This window comes from Balaenoptera physalus (genome assembly GCF_965194825.1).
Source record: "Balaenoptera physalus genome assembly, chromosome: 17".
Lineage (NCBI taxonomy): Eukaryota > Metazoa > Chordata > Mammalia > Artiodactyla > Balaenopteridae > Balaenoptera > Balaenoptera physalus.
The window spans coordinates 12,894,271-12,912,303 of record NC_138895.1 but is presented as its reverse complement, the minus strand read 5'-3'; the positions used below and the strand labels follow the sequence as shown (position 1 = coordinate 12,912,303).

General features: G+C 39.3%; 1 protein-coding gene and 1 long non-coding RNA gene across 5 annotated transcripts in view; one reads left to right on the top strand and one right to left on the bottom strand.

The window, feature by feature from the left end:
• The window catches only part of LOC309646887 (serine/threonine-protein kinase Sgk3), a 155,565-nt gene that overhangs the window by 115,836 nt on the left and 21,696 nt on the right, over positions 1 to 18,033 (bottom strand). The gene's annotated exons all lie outside the window — the stretch shown is intronic.
• The window catches only part of LOC309646929, a 33,925-nt gene continuing 16,034 nt past the window's right edge, over positions 143 to 18,033 (top strand). Inside the window, exons 1-2 of one of the 2 annotated variants that reach the window (XR_014255663.1) lie at positions 143 to 254; positions 4,799 to 4,844. This is a non-coding gene — a long non-coding RNA (uncharacterized lncRNA). Of the gene's footprint in view, positions 4,845 to 18,033 lie in introns of both variants that reach the window. The other variant, XR_014255664.1, reaches the window with a different exon arrangement.

Genomic DNA, 18,033 nt, shown 5'->3' with positions numbered 1-18,033 from the left:
TGGGCGCAAAGTTCAGAGGACTCCGCGGGATCCCGCCTAGAGGCTCAGACTCTTCGTTTGTGTCCTGCTGCTCAGCTTATAGTGACCAATGCCCGGGGGCCCAAGAGCGGCGTGGGCCCTAGCGCCCGGGCTCGGCGGGGGGAACTTGACCCTGGCGCGCAGGGAGCAGGACCGCCGGACGCCCGGAGGGACAAGAGCCACTCGGGAGTGGCCTGGTGGGCATGTGATGGGGTGTAAACTGGACACTCAGAGAGGTGAATAAGTATCCAGATAATTCAGGGGAACAACTGTGGTTCATTTAGCATTCTCTGAACAGTTCTACTTTTTCATCAGCAGAGTTTTGGCCTTTGTAAGACAGGAGAGCGCTTTCACAGATTGGCAGATCCTTTGTACAGAGAAACTTCCTTTCCACACCTCTTTTTGGATCCTGTGTGTGTGTGTGTGTGTGTGTGTGTGTGTGTGTGTCTGTTTGTGTGTCTCTGTGTGTGTGTGTGTGTGTGTGTGTGTGTGTGTATTGGCATTCCCATTAATCTCCAAGTCAGCTGAGGGCACACTGTACAGCTTCTTATTACTCTGGCTATTCTTTAAATATAGAAGTTGCATTTTAGAGCCATATTTATCTTTTTTTTCCAGATAGGGTGAAGAGAGGTACAGAATGTGTGCGTGATTAAATGGGTGTGGAGTGAAGTGGTCAAGATTTTGTAGTAGAGTGTTTTTTGGTTTTGCCCCACAACCAGTTAGGTTTTGTCAGATGTCACTTGAAGATAGACTCAAACAACTATTTAAAGAATCCCACGTGCATATCGTATTTCAGATTTTGAGTCAATGACCTATACTTTAGCTCCTATGATTCTAGAGAACTTGCCACAAATCTATGAACAAACGAACTAATAAAGGTAATTAGAAGAACTGATTTATGTGTGGCTTCCCTAAATTCAGGGGACATTTCCTTATATTTAAAATATTCAAAAATTTAGTCTCACAGAAAAGGTAAGAATATTCATTTCTGATGTCAATTAACATTGTATGGTCTTCTCCTTAAAGAAAATGGTTTTTGAATCAAATACTTTTATACTTCAAAACATAATAAACCTACAAAACTTTCTAAACAGTGATACTCAGTGGCATACAGAAATGGATATAAAATACAGTGGATTCTAAAATCCAGTAGATACTAATCAACACATTGCCAGTGGTCCTTTATATGTTTTTACCGTGATCCATACAAAGCAATCGGCACAATAAAGCACAGAGAAGCTAGAGAAGTTCCTCTCTTGTAACAAAATCAATAAGTGATCAGTGATATCTCTTAATTAAAGCCATAGTCACAGTGCTGAAAAATTTCTCAGACAAAAGGCACTTTTGTGACAATGAACTCCAAGTGGAATCATATCATTCTCACTTCAGAGACAAATACCTGGCTATCACCACTTTTCAACTTCTTTTTTCTTTTGTTTGAAAAACAAACATCTGGGGACCATTATATTTCCAAGATAAATTTGTCCTCCTGCCGTGAAGAATACACACAGACACACAAACACACACACACACACACACACACACTCCAACTCCCACAAATGCTTCAAGACAGAAAAGTTGGCAGGTGACGTTCAACTGATAAAACGTTGGGTATTTTGCCTTTATAATCTGAGAGCTGCAATTTAATAGCTTGATTTCTCAGAACACTAGAGGTCATAAATATATTCACAAACTATTGAAGGGTTTTTTCACTTAAAATTAAAGGACACACTTTAAGGCTGATCATTTTGATTAATCATATTCACCTATAGATATAGATCATATCTCCTTTTTCCTTTATGTTTCCAATTTCTTTTTACACTGTAAAAGTTGTTGAATGTTCAGCAATATCTAGTTGATGTTTATGCCTTTATAAAAGGTTTCATGTAAATTCATGTAAGTACATTTTTTAAATAGAGAAAGTTTGTTAGACTCTGGATTCCAATATTTTGTTCGAAAATATGATTCAGTTCATGCAGATTGGGCAAATATTGTGTTCATCTGTTATATCTATAATGTAGACATTATGAGCACAAGCTTTGGAATCGGACAGACCCAAATTTAAGTTGTGGCTCTGCCACTTTCTACTTCCGACAAATTATTTCACCTCTGCGAGCAAAGGTTTTGTCAGGAATGTAAGGATGATAACAGTATTTTTTTCTCCTCAGTAGAACAGATAGTAATAGTGCTTATCTCATGAAATTGCTATGAGGATCAAATGAACCTAGTAGAATGGCTGGAACATATTATCAGTTGATTGCTATTGTCATAATCGTTATTCTTAGCTCTAACACAGATATAAAAATGCCAGTATTTCATATTTCATTTGCACTACTATAAAGAATGGTCAGTTTTTAGAGTTTTGGGATTTTTGTAGAAGTCCTAAAAGTAACAGGAAAAAATCATAAAAGAAATACTAAGATATAGTTATGTTCAGAAGTTTAGATAACTGGACTGTCAATACTGTAAACTATTGACCCAAACATTAAAAAAAAAAACCCAAAACAAAAACAAAAAACTAACCAGGTTATACAGTATTTCTTTTTAAATAATATGTTACGATGAGATGAGTGCCTGTTTTTTTTCTTTTTTAAAGTGAGTTCTGGTTTGTGATCATTTTTTTAAAATTTATTTATTTGTGGCTGCATTGGGTCTTCGTTGCTGCACACAGGCTTTCTCCAGTTGCGGCGAGCGGGGGCTACTCTTCGTTGCATTGCACGGGCTTCTCATTGCGGTGGCTTCTCTTGTTGCAGAGCACAGGCTCTAGGTGCGCAGGCTTTGGTAGTTGTGGCACGCGGGCTCAGTATTTGTGGTTTGTGGGCTCTAGAGTGCAGGCTCAATAGTTGTGGCACACGGTCTTAGTTGCTCCACAACATGTGGGATCTTCCTGGACCAGGGATCGAACCCGTGTCCTCTGCATTGGCAGGAGGATTCTTAACCACTGCACCACCAGTCAAGTCCCAAGTGCCTGGTTTTCATCCTCTTTTCAAAATGGAGAACATTTTCTCTAATATGGTGCCTGATATGGAACCATCATGATTTTTTATATCATAGTAAAGTTCTCTGTTATTTGTAATTGTTTTATTGTAACTTTGGAAGAGTTGAGGAGCATAACAGTACAAGATTATCACTTTCCTTAGAGAAAAAAATTTGATAAAATAGGTAGTCACAGGACCTGAATGACTCTATTCATAAGTTGGCTGGAAATAGAAGTGAGGGCCAGGATTCACTAGAATATTTGTTTTATAGCAGAAAAATCACTAAGACTAGAGAAGTAAGAGTAATGCTACCAACTACATGATTACAAAAGGAAAGGTGTTTTTTATTCATGTTATTTGCATAGTTTTTATAGCACCTTTTCTTTCATTCTACTACAGACTCACCTACTTAAGTGGGTCAGACATCATGAGTTGTTGCTATAGTTTCCAGCTATGTTTATCCATTGATATACCAACCGTAATATCCCACAACTTCAGAAAAGAGAAAGCCATTTTTATTGGGAAAGTAGTTTAAGGCATAGTCCTAGCCATGAATTGGCTCAGAAAATAATTAACAAGAAAAGCCTGCTGTAAAAATAGGTGAGAATATGAGAGTTAAAGTGACCAATTTATTGAATTTTCTGAGCAAAGCAATTTAATAAAGCAACGCAAAGTATAGTTAGAATAACTCGGATCCTCACGGGAACTGAAACAGACCGGTTTCTACTGCCTTAGCACAAAGCAGAATTACCCTGTTTCCTTGATCTGGAAAACGGTTCAGAGCACGCTCATTTTGTGTGTTGCCTGTGGGAGTGGCTCAAAACTCAACATCTTTCTTGGGCCAAGTTAGCCATGTTCAAACTCAAAACTGAAATGCCTGAAGTTCAGGTGTGTTTTGTAATAAAGAGAAAACTCTATTTTAAAGCAAGACTCTATTAGGGTCAAATATAAGGCTTTTCAGATCACAGAACTTTCTTACTTTCTATATTAGACTCATGAGAAAAACCAAGGGGAAGTGTTAGGAGATCAAACCGCCTAAACTGCTAGCATCAGCTTTTTGATTAAAAAGCTGCTAGAAATTGCTTTACATCTTGCTAAGAACATTCCATTATCTGAAGTAAAACTATTATCCTTCCCTATTAAGGAAATCTCAATATCTTCCGATCTAGTTATTAGGAGCATCAAGAACAAAATGAAAATTGCCCCTTTTTTCTTTCTCATTTTCCCTCTTTGTTTTTTTCTGCCTCTTGTTTGGACAGTCTGTTACGTAAGTAAACTGTGTCTGTTGTGAGTTGACAGCAGCTTATTTACATAAGTCCTGTCAGCAGTTACTCTGTCCCTCAGAGAATCATATTAGGCCTTTGAGCTCAAACCTACTGGGTAGACTTTGAAGATAATAATTATTTTAGTTAATTATCAGTATAGAATACTAGCTTTTCTTAAACACCATTCATTTGGTGACTCAGTTATTTACTGTCAATTATGTGCAATTAATGACTGAACCCGTCTCAGAGGGCAAAGTCTTAATAGCCTTTGGCTTAAAGAGGTGCATTGCTGTTATTTCCTCATCTAGTTCCCTAAGGTATCTGTGTCTGGCTCAACCAGATATATCAAAGGCTTAAATGGAACTTAAGGGCCTATAACTCTTCATATACCAGAACACCCTTAAATTCCCTAGGTTTTCTAGAATAAACAGCTTCAGTTCTTTTAACTTTTTCTACACCTCTTTTTCTTTCTCTCTTTTTTTAATGTTTTACATCTCTCGTACAACTTCTTTCCAAATTCTCCACATTCTTTTTTAGATGAGATGCCCATTATGAGACATGGAATCTTCTTTGAAACGATTGGGTAAGTCCTTAGTATAGTGAGAGCATTCTCTCAGCTCTTCAATTCACACTCCTATAATGCAACTTAGAATTATTCTTACATTTAAAATTATATTTCATCATTAGACTTTAAAATTGGAACTCTAAATGCTTGTTTAGCATACTTACATTTCTCAAATTATATTTAAGAGGTTATTTTGATTATCCTATTGAACTCCTCTGCACCTGTTTTACCAAAACTATTTTTCCTGGATGATTTTTAATTTCATCACATTTGTTAAGGCAAAAGACATCCAAAGTGGAGGGTACAAATCCTAGGAGTACTCAAGACAATTTACTACAGTTGAGAAAGAAGATATCCCAGTGTTTAACAGATCTTCCTCAACTTACGATGGGGTTACATCCCCAATAAATCTATGATAAGTTGAAAGTATTCTAAAATGCATTTAATACACCCTACCTACTAGACATCATAGCTTAGCCAAGCCTAGCTTAAACCTGTTCAGAATCCTTACATTAGCCTACCGTTGGGTAAAATCCTCTAACACAAAGTCTACTTTATAATAAAGTGTTGGATATCTCATGTAATTCATTGAATACTGTACCGAAAGTGAAAAATGGAATAGTTGTCTGGGTCCAGAATGGTTGGAAGTATATGGGTTGTTTACCCTCCTGATTGCCTGGCTGACCAGGAGCTGCCGCTATCCAGCATCACGAGAGAGGATCGTAACAGCATATCCCTAGCCCAGGAAAAGATAAAAAGTCAAAATTTGGAGTTCGGTTTCTACGGAATTCATATTGCTTTCACACCATCGTGAAGCTGAAAAACCGTAAGGTGAACCATTGTAAGTCACGGACCGTCTGTATTTGTTTTACCTAAAAAGGAAGAAATTAAGCTTTATTATTCAACATACGCACTGCCACTGGAACGCTCTTACAGTCCTTTGTCAGTCATCCGTATGCGCTGCGAGGTGTCCTGAGAAGGGTGTGCTTCCACTTGAAGGGAAACCTTCATTCATCCATCATCAGTGTGATGCAGTTTCGTGTGATATAGGAAGTCATTGATGTGATTAATTTTGTAAAAACAAATCCTTTCAATAGAATCTATATAATATTCTGTACTGAGATGGGGAGTAGTTGTGGAAACTCTTTATCTTCCATCAAAGTATTCAAGATGCTTGGGCTTAAAAGCACAGCTCCTGGATACACGCAGCCTGGTTCTGACCATAGTCTGCCATCACCAGCCACGTAACTCTGGGCAAGTTACTTCACATCTCTGGGGTTCAATTTCTTCATCTGTAAAATGGATATCATCATAGTATCTACTGCACTGGGTTGTACTGAGGGTGAAGTGAGTTTACATATATATATAAATCTACCACCAAAATAAGCTTTACATAAGCACTAATTATTATTACCTACAAGAGCAGTTAAATATCAAGACGAATGATGCATTTTTCCTCTGACAAAAATACAAGGGATCCAAATTTCCCTACCTTTTCTGTGAGTAGTACTTTCCTTTCAAGGTAAAGTTTTAGCAATGAGTGAGAGAGTAACTTTATCCAGCCTCCCCTTTAAGTGTACGTGTGTTTTGACAGAAATACTCTGGGGAGAAGATTTTGAAAATGATATTTGGAAAAATGTAATTTTGTAGCAAAACACAGTGCGTGTGTTCTATTAAAACTAATAAATGCACCGTTAAAAATTTTGGAAACAATTTTTTATTTGTTTAAATATTTTCCAAATAATGGATTTCAGTGAGTCTTAAATTCATCTGTTGAAAAGATAAAATTCTTTTAAATCACAGGCAGACCTCTGAGATATTGCAGGTCCACTTCCAGACCACTGCAATGAAGCAAATATTGCAATAAAGTGAGTCACAAATTTTTTGGTTTCCCAGTGCATATAAAAGTTATGTTTAGGGGCTTCCCTGGTGGCGCAGTGGTTGAGAATCTGCCTGCTAATGCAGGGGACACAGGTTCGAGCCCTGGTCTGGGAAGATCCCACATGCCGCGGAGCAACTAGGCCCGTGAGCCACAACTACTGAGCCTGCGCGTCTGGAGCCTGTGCTCCACAACAAGAGAGGCCACGATAGTGAGAGGCCCGCACACCGCGATGAAGAGTGGCCCCCGCTTGCCACAGCTAGAGGAAGCCCTCGCACAGAAATGAAGACCCAACACAGCCAGCCAGCCAGCAATAAATAAATAAATAAATAAATAAATAAATAAATAATAAATAAAACGTGCTAATAATTTAAAAAAAGTTACGTTTACACTCTACTGTAGTATATTAAGTGTGCAATAGCATTATATCTAAAAAAAAAAGTACATATCTTAATTTAAAAAAGACTTTATTTCTAAAAAATGCTAGCCATCATCTGAACTTTCAGTGAGCCGTAATCTTTTTGCAATAGGAACATCAAAGATCACTGATCACAGATCACCATAACAAGAACAAGTTTGAAATATTGCAAGAATTACCAAAATGTGACACAGAGCCACGAAGTGAGCAAATGCTATTGGAAAAATGGTGCCAATAGACAGGCTCAACACAGGGTTGCCACAAACCTTCAAGCTGTAAAAAGTGCTGTATCTGCAAAGTGCAATAAAGTGAAGCACAATAAAATGAGGTATGCCTGTAGTTTGCAAGAATTGCTGATTGATAGCAGGCAAAATGGAAATTTACTAGTCAAACTTCAATATAAACCTTTGTAGAACTGGTTGATGAGATCGAAAAAGAAAATAAGTACTTTAATAGATACAGTCAACAACAATGCATTTCTTCCATTTAAATCTAAATATCTTCTTGAAATATCTTTTCCAGTTATGATAGCTATTAAAATGTAGTATTAGAATAATCTAATCTTAGGACCAGATCTGCAAATCACTATATCATGAAGAGTTAAGCCAAGAATTTTAAAAAGGAATAACACACCAAGTAACAAAACATCAAGTGAAAGCAAAAGGCTCTTATACTATTAATAAAATACCATTAAATTATTTAAATATATTGATTATTTCATATTTTTAAATTTCGGGTTTATATTGTACGATGTGTACAATCTATTGCTATAGGTCACAATTACTTAATTTATACAGGGGTGTGCATGCAGAAACATTCTTAAGGATGGGGTGCATATTCAGAAAGCAAGTTGTTGGTTTACCTTTCGCCATTCCTACTCCTTGGTTTGGTGTCATCTAAGAATTTAATGCCTTTTGTTCTCTTCCTTCTTCATTCAATAACTATTTGTTTAGTGCCTAGTGTGTGCCAGGTACTGTGCTAGGTTCAGGGAGGTAGAAATTAAAAATATAATACCCACCCAGATCAGTAGTTTAAATCATTTATGAAACGTAAAAAAGGACCTATTCCCACGACTAAACTCCACACTATCACCTGCTTCTCAACTCCTTCCCACACTTCCAAACCTGGCCTTTACATAGGTAATGATCCACTGTGGATGGGGACTTGAATTTGAAACTTGTCATTTGAACACCTACTTAGTTTTTATGTAGTTTAAGTAAACCATTTATGACTTATTTTCTCTTCTAGATATCTGCAAGGTGCTTTTAAGGCAATCTTATGTAAATATAAATATTACTAATTCAACAAACACTTCCTCTGCAAAGCCCTGTGTTAAGACAGAGGGAAGTTTCAAGGTACAAAGATGAACTGTACTTTCAAGGGGGATTTTATATCCTTGATATAACACATGAAAAATGAGAAAAACACCTTAATTTTTTCTTTATGCAACGTAGATTGCCTTCACTATTGACTGTATTCCTCAGTATACTGCATTTTTAAAATATAAATTTATTTATTTATTTTTGGTTGCGTTGGGTCTTCATTGCTGTGCGCGGGCTTTCTCTAGGCACGCAGGCTTCAGTAGTTGTGGTTTGCAGGCTCTAGAGTGCAGGGTCAATAGTTGTGGCACACGGGCTTAATTGCTCCACGGCATGTGGGATCTTCCTGGACCAGGGCTCAAACCCATGTCCCCTGCATTGGCAGGCGGATTCTTAACCACTGTGCCACCAGGGAAGCCCCCAGTATACTGCATTTTTAATTATCTTACCACTTTTGCCTTGTGTTGTTTCTTCAAGCCTAGTACCATCTGTTTGGAAGTTTTACAGGCATGGTATTTGACTTCAACCACGTCTTTCAAATTTCATCTCGTTACTTGTAATTTTAACCCATGATTGGGGTAAATTATTTTTAATTGCTACTTATTTGCATTGGAGAACAATCATATGAAAAACAGGTAGAGGAAAATACTTCTGGAAACTAGATCATAGAATGATCCTATATGCTTAAAATGGAATCATATACATTTCCCTAAATAGCAAGAAAATGTGGTGATTTGAGGTATTCAAGGCAAGAAACTGGATCACATGATTTCCTGAGGTCTTGTTTACTTTTAAACTCTGCAAATAAGCAAAGCCCAAAGCTCACAGCCTTTGGAGGAACTTATACCCGTTTGGCTTTTTAAAAAGCAAGCAGTATTAACAATTCAGAAACTTTGGGCATGGTATAAAAAGTCAAAATTAGTTACAAAAGTCTTGTGGTAATATAAAATTCCATTTAGAAAATGGTAAGCAGCACATAAAGTCAATAAAGAGACGGTATCTTTATTTGAGTTTTAACTGGTATTTACTGCTTGGGCTATCCCTCCAACAGAAAAACCCAATTTTCACTATCATAAACATTTTCTTAGAAGGTAGAAAGAAAAATACAATTTGAACAAATTTCAGTACAGTGTAGTGATTAAGGACATGGCTTTAGAGGAAAACAGTCCTGGGTTTGAATCTCACTCTGCTGTTTACCGGCTCTGGACCCAAGCACATCGCCTAACTCCCTAGCCTCAGTTTTTTTCATTCAGAAAAGTAGTTCCTACTTCACAAAGTTGTTACGATTAAGTGAGATAATCACACAGTAATAACACAATACATGGTAAAATTTAAAATTATATATATACAGTTGACCCTTGAACAACATAGGGGTTAGGGGTGCTGACCCCCTACCCCAACCCCAGCTGAAAATACGTGGCTAACTTTTAGGCAGCCCTTCGTATCAACAGTTCTGCATCCATGGATTCAGCCAACCACAGATGGTGTAGTACTGTAGTACATATTTATTGAAAAAAGTGTGCATATAAGTGGAGGGAGACTGTCTTTTCTCCATTGTATATCCTTGCCTCCTTTGTCATAGATTAGTTGACCGTAGGTGCATGGTCACCTTATCTTTGATAAAGGAGGCAAGAATATACCGTGGAGGTAAGACAGCCTCTTCAATAAGTGATGCTTGGAAAACTGGACAGCTACAAGTAAAAGAATGTAATTAGAACTTAACACCATACACAAAAATAAACTCAAAATGGATTAAAGACCTAAATGTAAGGCCAGACACTATAAAACTCTTAGAGGAAAACATAGGCAGAACACTCTATGACATAAATCACAGCAATATCTTTTTTGACCCACCTCCTAGAGAAATGGAAATAAAAACAAAAATTAACAAATGGGACCTAATGAAATTTAAAAGCTCTTGCACAGCAAAGGAAACCATAAACAAGACAAAAAGACAACCCTTAGGATCGGAGAAAATATTTGCAAATGAAGCAACTGACAGTGGATTAATCTCCAAAATATACAAGCAGCTCATGCAGCTCAATATCAAAAAAACAAACAATCCAATCCAAAAATGGGCAGAAGACCTAAATAGACATTTCTCCAAAGAAGACATACAGATTGCCAACAAACACATGAAAGGATGCTTAACATCACTAATCATTAGAGAAATGCAAATCAAAACTACAATGAGGTATCACCTCACACTGGTCAGAATGGCCATTATCAAACAATCTACAAACAATAAATGCTGGAGAGGGTGTGGAAAAAAGGGAACCCTCTCGCACTGTTGGTGGGAATGTAAATTGATACAGCCACTATGGAGAACAGTATGGAGGTTCCTTAAAAAATTAAAAATAGAACTAATATGACCCAGCCATCCCACTACTGGGCATATACCCTGAGAAAACCATAATTCAAAAAGACACATGCACCCCAATGTTCACTGCAGCATTATTTACAATAGCCAGGACATGGAAGCAACCTAAATGCCCATCAACAGACGAATGGATAAAGATGTGGTACATATATACAATGGAATATTACTCAGCTATAAAAAGGAACGAAATTGGGTCATTTGTAGAGACGTGGCTGGATCTAGAGACTGTCATACAGAGTGAAGTAAGTCAGAAAGAGAAAAACAAATATCGTATATTAACACATATATGTGGAACCTAGAAAAATGGTATAGATGAACCAGTTTGTAGGGCAGAAATTGAGACACAGATGTAGAGAACAAATGTATGGACACCAAGGGGGGAAAGTGGCGGGTGGTGGGGGTGGTGGGATGAACTGGGAGATTGGGATTGACATGTATACACTAACATGTATAAAATGGATGACTAATAAGAACCTGATGTATAAAAAAATAAATAAAATAAAATTCAAAAATTCAAAAAGAAAAAAAAAAAGAAAAACATGTACCACAATGTTCATTGCAGCACTATTTACAATAGCCAGGACATGGAAGCAACCTAAGTGTCCATCGACAGATGAATGGATAAAGAAGATGTGGCACATATATACAATGGAATATTACTCAGCCTTAAAAAGTGAAATTCAGTTATTTTTAGTGAGATGGATGGACCTAGAGTCTGTCATAGAGAGTGAAGTAAGTCAGAAAGAGAAATACAAATACCGTATGCTAACACATATATATGGAATCTAAAAAAAAAAAAGGTCTGAAGAACCTAGGGGCAGGACAGGAATAAAGACACGGATGTAGAGAATAGACTTGAGGACACGGGGAGGGGGAAGGGTAAGCTGGGACGAAGTGAGAGAAGCATTGACATATATACACTACCAAATATAAAATAGCTAATGGGAAGCAGTTGCATAGCACAGGGAGATCAGCTCGGTGCTTTGTTACCAACTAGAGGGGTGGAATAGGGAGGATGGGAGGGAGGCGCAAGAGGGAGGGGATATGGAGATATACGCATACATATAGCTGATTCACTTTGTTATACAGCAGAAAGTAACACAACACTGTAAAGCAATTATACTCCAATAAAGGTGTTTAAAAAAAAAGAAATAAATTATCAATATTTCTAAAAAAAAAAGTTGAAGAGGGAGGCAATAGAAAAGAGTCAGAGAAAGAGATGCAACTGTGGAAGAATGGTCAGAGAGATGCAACACTGCTGGCTTTAAAGGTGGAGAAAGGGGCCAAGAGCCAGGGAATGTGGGTAGCCTCCAGAAGAAGCTGGAAAAGGCAAGGAAATGGATTCATATCTGGAGCCTCCAAAAAAGAGTGCAGCCCCGCTGACACATTGATTTTAGCCCAGTTAAACCCATGTCAGACTCCTAACCTACAGAACTATAAAATAATACATTTCTGTTGTTCTAAGTCTCTCCGTTTGCGGTAATTTGTTACAGCAGCAGGTAGAAAACAAATTAGATACTTAGATATATCAGGAGCTCTACAAAAGATGCAGGTAAGTGTGGGCATATGGAGAATTATCTTTGTTTTCCCCAGTTTTGGAAACCATGCTAACTTAAAAACGTTTTCATTTTTGTTTTCTTTATATAACTAGTTGCAAGGGTCTGATGTACCATAAGATTATCCTCCAGGTAACAGAAGTACTCTTTGCTGACAGCTTAAGCCATTAGGGTTCCCTCATGATGGCAGCTGACAATTACAGGAAATAAATTTTACTTAAGCACTCCCTAGTTTCTTATGATTTTCTCTCTTGCGTCTCGACACCTAGAGTATCGTACAAATTAGTTACGAGTTGATGACGATGTGAGTGGTCCTGTCACCTCCCGGAGAGGTGAGGACAGAGGTTGTCAGTGGAGGCAGCCCGCACTCCCTGACTGCTTCCTGCGTCTTTTTGGTTCTGTCAGAAGCACGTTATGTACACATTGCCTTTAATCTTCATAACCACACCATCATCACCATTTCACAGATAAAGAAACCGAAGTTCAAAGGCGTCACCCAGTAGGAAAGTGGCAGAGCTAAGTCCATGCGAAGCCCATGATCTTTCACCACAGAGCCTCCAATGTCAACAGATAGTGCTGGGTGAAAGGCATCAAAGATCAGGTGTAGAAGAGTTTACAAACTCAAACGCCTACAGCACCTGGAAGGCACCACGTGTGCTAAATGTCAGAGGAGGTGAAAGTGAGATGCAGAATGGCAACTGACAATCAGTCTTAGTGAGAGGCAAGCAGGGCATGACCTCTCTACGGGGGACGGCTGACGGCTGCTACCAGCTGATGGCTGCTATGTGAGAGCACAGGCCCAATGTTGCCAGGTTGATTCATTTTTCAATAAAAGCTAGCAATATACATTTTCATCTGAAATGGCATAATGTCAAAACGCTAGGAACAGGGAATTCCCTGGTGGTCCAGCAGTTAGGACTCCGTGCTTCCACTGCAGGGGGCCTGGGTTCAATCCCTAGTTGGGGAAGTAAGATCCTGCAAGATGCAGGGTGCGGCCAAAAAAAAAAAAAAAAAAAAAATGCTAGGAACAAATTCAGGTTTTTTTTAAAAAACACTGTGCAAGCCAAATAAGCCACATATCAGGCAAATCTGCCTCAGCGATTGTCAATTTGAGACCACTAGCCTAGACCCTAGGGATTAGTACTGACCCAGGAGTGGTCCATAGTCAAGCTACAAGAGAGATGTGGAAAGGACCGGACCAGATTTTGATTGAGCTCCTGAGAAAGGACGGTGCCCTAATCCAAGAACAAGGGAGGCATGTTCTAGGGCATTGAGGCACATCCGATAAGGGAATATGACTCAACTTCTCCACAAAATCTTCTTAAAGAGACCCGTCTAACCAATAATTAAAGCAACTCTAAACATATTAACCTACTTATTATTTTCCCCTTTCCTCTTTTCTAATGTAGAAGCACTTTTGAGTGAATCTTCATTGATAGGTATGTTTATCTGCCATATTTCTGTATGTGATAATTAGTAGCCAGATCAGATCAATTATTTTAACAGAAAACAGCTTAATTAATGATATGAATCCATTTTATGTTTGTGCAAAAAGTTGACATATATTATCTGTAGCATAGGAAGAAATGGCATGACTGAAAATATTTATGTATTCAAAATAGTACACTATCAAAAAAAGAAAACTACAGTTAAAACTTACTAATACACATTTGAACTCGAAAGCTCTGATTTGAGAAACACAGCTGCAGGAAACACTGAGGGGTGAGACTGCAAGTTGTACAGCAGGCGGCGTCTTCACAATCGTGATTTTTCTCCAGCAGAGCTCTGAAGCCCTGATGCAGCCATGAGAAGGCAGACAACTGGGTTGAACCTGCGTTGGAAAGGTTCAAGAGAAGGTCAAAAGAGCAGAGGAAGAGAGCCCAGGTGGGGAGCCAAGCCACTTACACTTGCTAAGGAGAGGAGGAGGTGACAGGAAGAAAGGCGAGGCCAAGGGCATGGGGGACCTGAACAGGTACAGGGTAAGGTTAACAGAAGATTGCTATACACACATAAACTATTAACAATATTTTATATTTTAAAGTACACTGTAATTTTCAAGGCTTTTTTAAACATAGACTTCATTTTTCAGAGCAGGTTTAGGTTCACAGCAAAACAGAGCAGAGACAGCCGAGAGCTCCCATGCACCCGCTGTCCCCATATACACAGCAAAACAGAGCAGAGAGAGCAGAGAGCTCCCATGTACCCGCTGTCCCCATATACACAGCAAAACAGAGCAGAGAGAGCAGAGAGCTCCCACGTACCCGCTGTCCCCATATACACAACCTCCACCACTATTGACATCTCCCACCAGAGCAGTACATTTGTTAAAATCAATGAACCTACACTGATGCATCGTTACCAACCGAAGTTCATTGTTTACATTAAGGTTCACTCTTGGTGTTGTACATTCTATGGGTTTGGACAAATGTATAATGATGTGCATTCAACATTATAGTATCAAGGAGAATAGCTTCACTGCCCTAAAAATCCTCTGTGTTCTGCCTATTCATCCCTCCCTCCCCCCACCCCTGGCAACCACTAATCTTTTCACTGTCTTCATAGTTTTGCCTTTTCCAGATTGTCATACAGTAGGAATCATACAGTATATAACATTTTCAGATTGGCTTCTGTTACTTAGTAATATGCATTTAACACCGCCCCCCCCACAACTTTTCATGGCTTAATAGCTCATTTCTTTTCAGTGTTGAATAATCTTCCATTGCCTGGATATGCCAGTTCATCCATTCACTTACTGAAGGATGTCTTGGTTGCTTCCAAGTTTTGGCAAATATGAATAAAGCTGGTATAAACTTCATGTGTAGATTTTTGTGTGGACAATGCAGTTTTACATTCATAGTCTGAATATAGAGAAAATTTTCTAAGTCAAATTCTAACGAACCAAATACAGCACACCAAATCACACCATTTATCAATTTGACTGATAGGAGATTTTCCTTCGAGTACACAATGAAACCACAAAAGCTATAACATTACGTTAGGAATAAAGAACTCTACACTGATGATTTTGCCAAATGTTTTGAAGAATTCTTTAATTTTGTCATGTCCCTCATCTTCTTTCTGCCCTGTCCCTTCCTTCCTAACACGGAGCATACTTGGCATACACAGTGGATCAGTGGATGCTGTAGCCAGGTTGTCTGTCTCTGTTTGTATAATGGGGCTCTGACACTTAAGAGCTGCATGACTTGGAACAAGTAACTTCACATCTTTGTGCTTCTTCTTCCTCATCTAAAAAACAGGGATTTTAATTAATTAATTTATTTTTATTTTTTAAAAACTTTTTTATATTGGGGTACAGTTGAGTAAAAATATTGTGTTAGTTGCAGGTGTACAGCAAAGTGCTTCAGTTATACATGTACATGTATCTATTCTTTTTCAAATTCTTTTCCCATTTAGGTTGTTACATAAAGTTGAGCAGAGTTCCCTGTGCTCTACAGTATGTCCTTGTTGGTTATCCATTATAAAACAGGGATTATTTTTTTCAAATGTTTTCCTTTTTTGTTTTGTTTAAATTTTATTTATTTATCTTCTTGGCTGTGTTGGGTCTTCGTTGCTGCACGCGGGCCTAGTTGCGGCGAGCGGGGGCTACTCTTCGTTGCAGGACACGGGCTTCTCATTGCGGTGGTTTCTCTTGTTGCAGAGCACAGGCTCTAGGCGCGCGGGCCTTGGCAGCTGTGGCACACGGGCTCAGTAGTTGTGGCTCGCAGGCTCTAGAGTGCAGACTCAGTAGTTGTGGCGCACAGGCTTAGTTGCTCCGCGGCATGTGGGCTCTTCCTGGACCAGGGCTCGAACCCATGTCCCCTGCATTGGCAGGCAGATTCCCAACCACTGCACCACCAGGGAAGTCCCAAAACAGGGATTTTTAATAGTGCCTACCTCATGGCTTAAATGAGTTTATATTCACAAACTCTTAGAAGGATACCTGCCTGGTACATAAGTATTTGTCAAATAAAATGAAGGATATGTACATGGATCTCTTGTGTGAATGCTGGTCTCACAATTCGGTACACGCTTCTGATGAGGTTGCCCTGTTCAGTCAAACTGTCAGGTCTGTGATTTAATTTTATCCTCCTTACAAGCCAACAGGTTAGCTTATCAGTGTCTCACAGATGCTGGAAGAAGACACGAGACAGCTGAGTGAGAGAAAAAGAACTTTATCATTCACAGCACAGCAAAAAAAGAATGAGCATCAGAATGTCTGCATCAATTCCCCTTGTCTCCAAGTTCCACACGGGTGAATGGAGGGGCCCAGAGAGATGCCACATGTGCAGTGGGTTTGTGTTGCAGCTGGGGAACAATAAACTTGGGGAACCCACTGCTTTTCTAGCAAGCAGCAAGCTAAGCCTGTCCTTTATCCCAGAAGGAGATGTTACTTCATCCCTCAAGACTGCCCACTGCAAACCCAACCATGAGAAATGGCTTGCATACAGTGGTGTGGTAGAGAGACTCCAAGATAGCCCGTAATGGTTCCCAGTATTCCCAGTACTTGCCTCCCAATATTCACTCTTTTGTGTGACATCCCCCTGCTCCAGTTGATTGTGGGCTGGACTTACTGACTCACTTCTAACTAACTGAATACAGCACAAGAGATGGGATGTTGCTTTTGAGATGAGGTTATAAAAACTGGCTTCTGTCTTGGGCACCATCTTATGTTCTCTCACTGACTCACTCTGTGGGAAGACAGCTGTCATGTTGTGAGATGCCTTGTAGAGATAACTGCATGGCAAGGAAAAGATGTCTTTGGCCAACAGCCAGGTGAGTGAGCTTGGAGGCAGAATCTCCTCCATTCAAGCCTGGAAATGACTGCAGCCCTGGCCAGCACCTTGACTATAGCCTTGTCAGAGACCCTGCGCCAGAGGCACCCAGCTAAGCCGTGCCCAGATTACTCATCCACAGAAACTGTCAGAAAATAAGTGATTGTTGTCTTAAGCCTCTATGATTTAGAGTAATCTGCTATGGAGTAACAGATAAGTAACACAAGCAGTCAGGGCCTTGCATTCTGGGCATCCTGAGCAAGACATGCAGGCGTGTGAGAGATAACCATCTCCCAACAACGGGGTAAAGCAACAGCCCAGGGGTCAGCAATGCTATCTTCCCAGAAAAGGGCTGGCATGCTTAGTGTCTGGCGTGTAGGAAAGAGGCAGATACTGAGACTGGAAAGTAGAATTTGGAAGGAAGCCCATAGCTGGAACTAGCCTTACCAACCTTGGAGCTATTTTTGAGATTTTTTGTTTGCTTGAGGACATGATGCAGGGTAGAGAAAACTGGCTTCTGGTTTGTACATGTAGTGGGAAGCAAGGTAGGGAGGAATCCTTTTACAGTGTCAAATACTGAAATGCCTGCACTGCATTCAATGAACCAAATTATCCAGTTGTATATTACTCCCTGTACTCATTTGTCTTTTGTTCTTCTGAAGCCCTTTGTAAACTTTTGTTTAAATATTTTCCCTGGTCTAATCCCTACTCCATCGAATTGAGAGTCAAATGCTTGAGCCACTATATTAAAGGGGAAATAGTGCCCCCTGGAGGCCAGAGTGGCAATGCTCAGAGACCCCCAAGAGGCAGGAGAAGCTAGGACAGGCCAGGGAGACGGCAAAGTTCTTGAAAAAATGCTAGGAAAATATGTGATACTATTTCA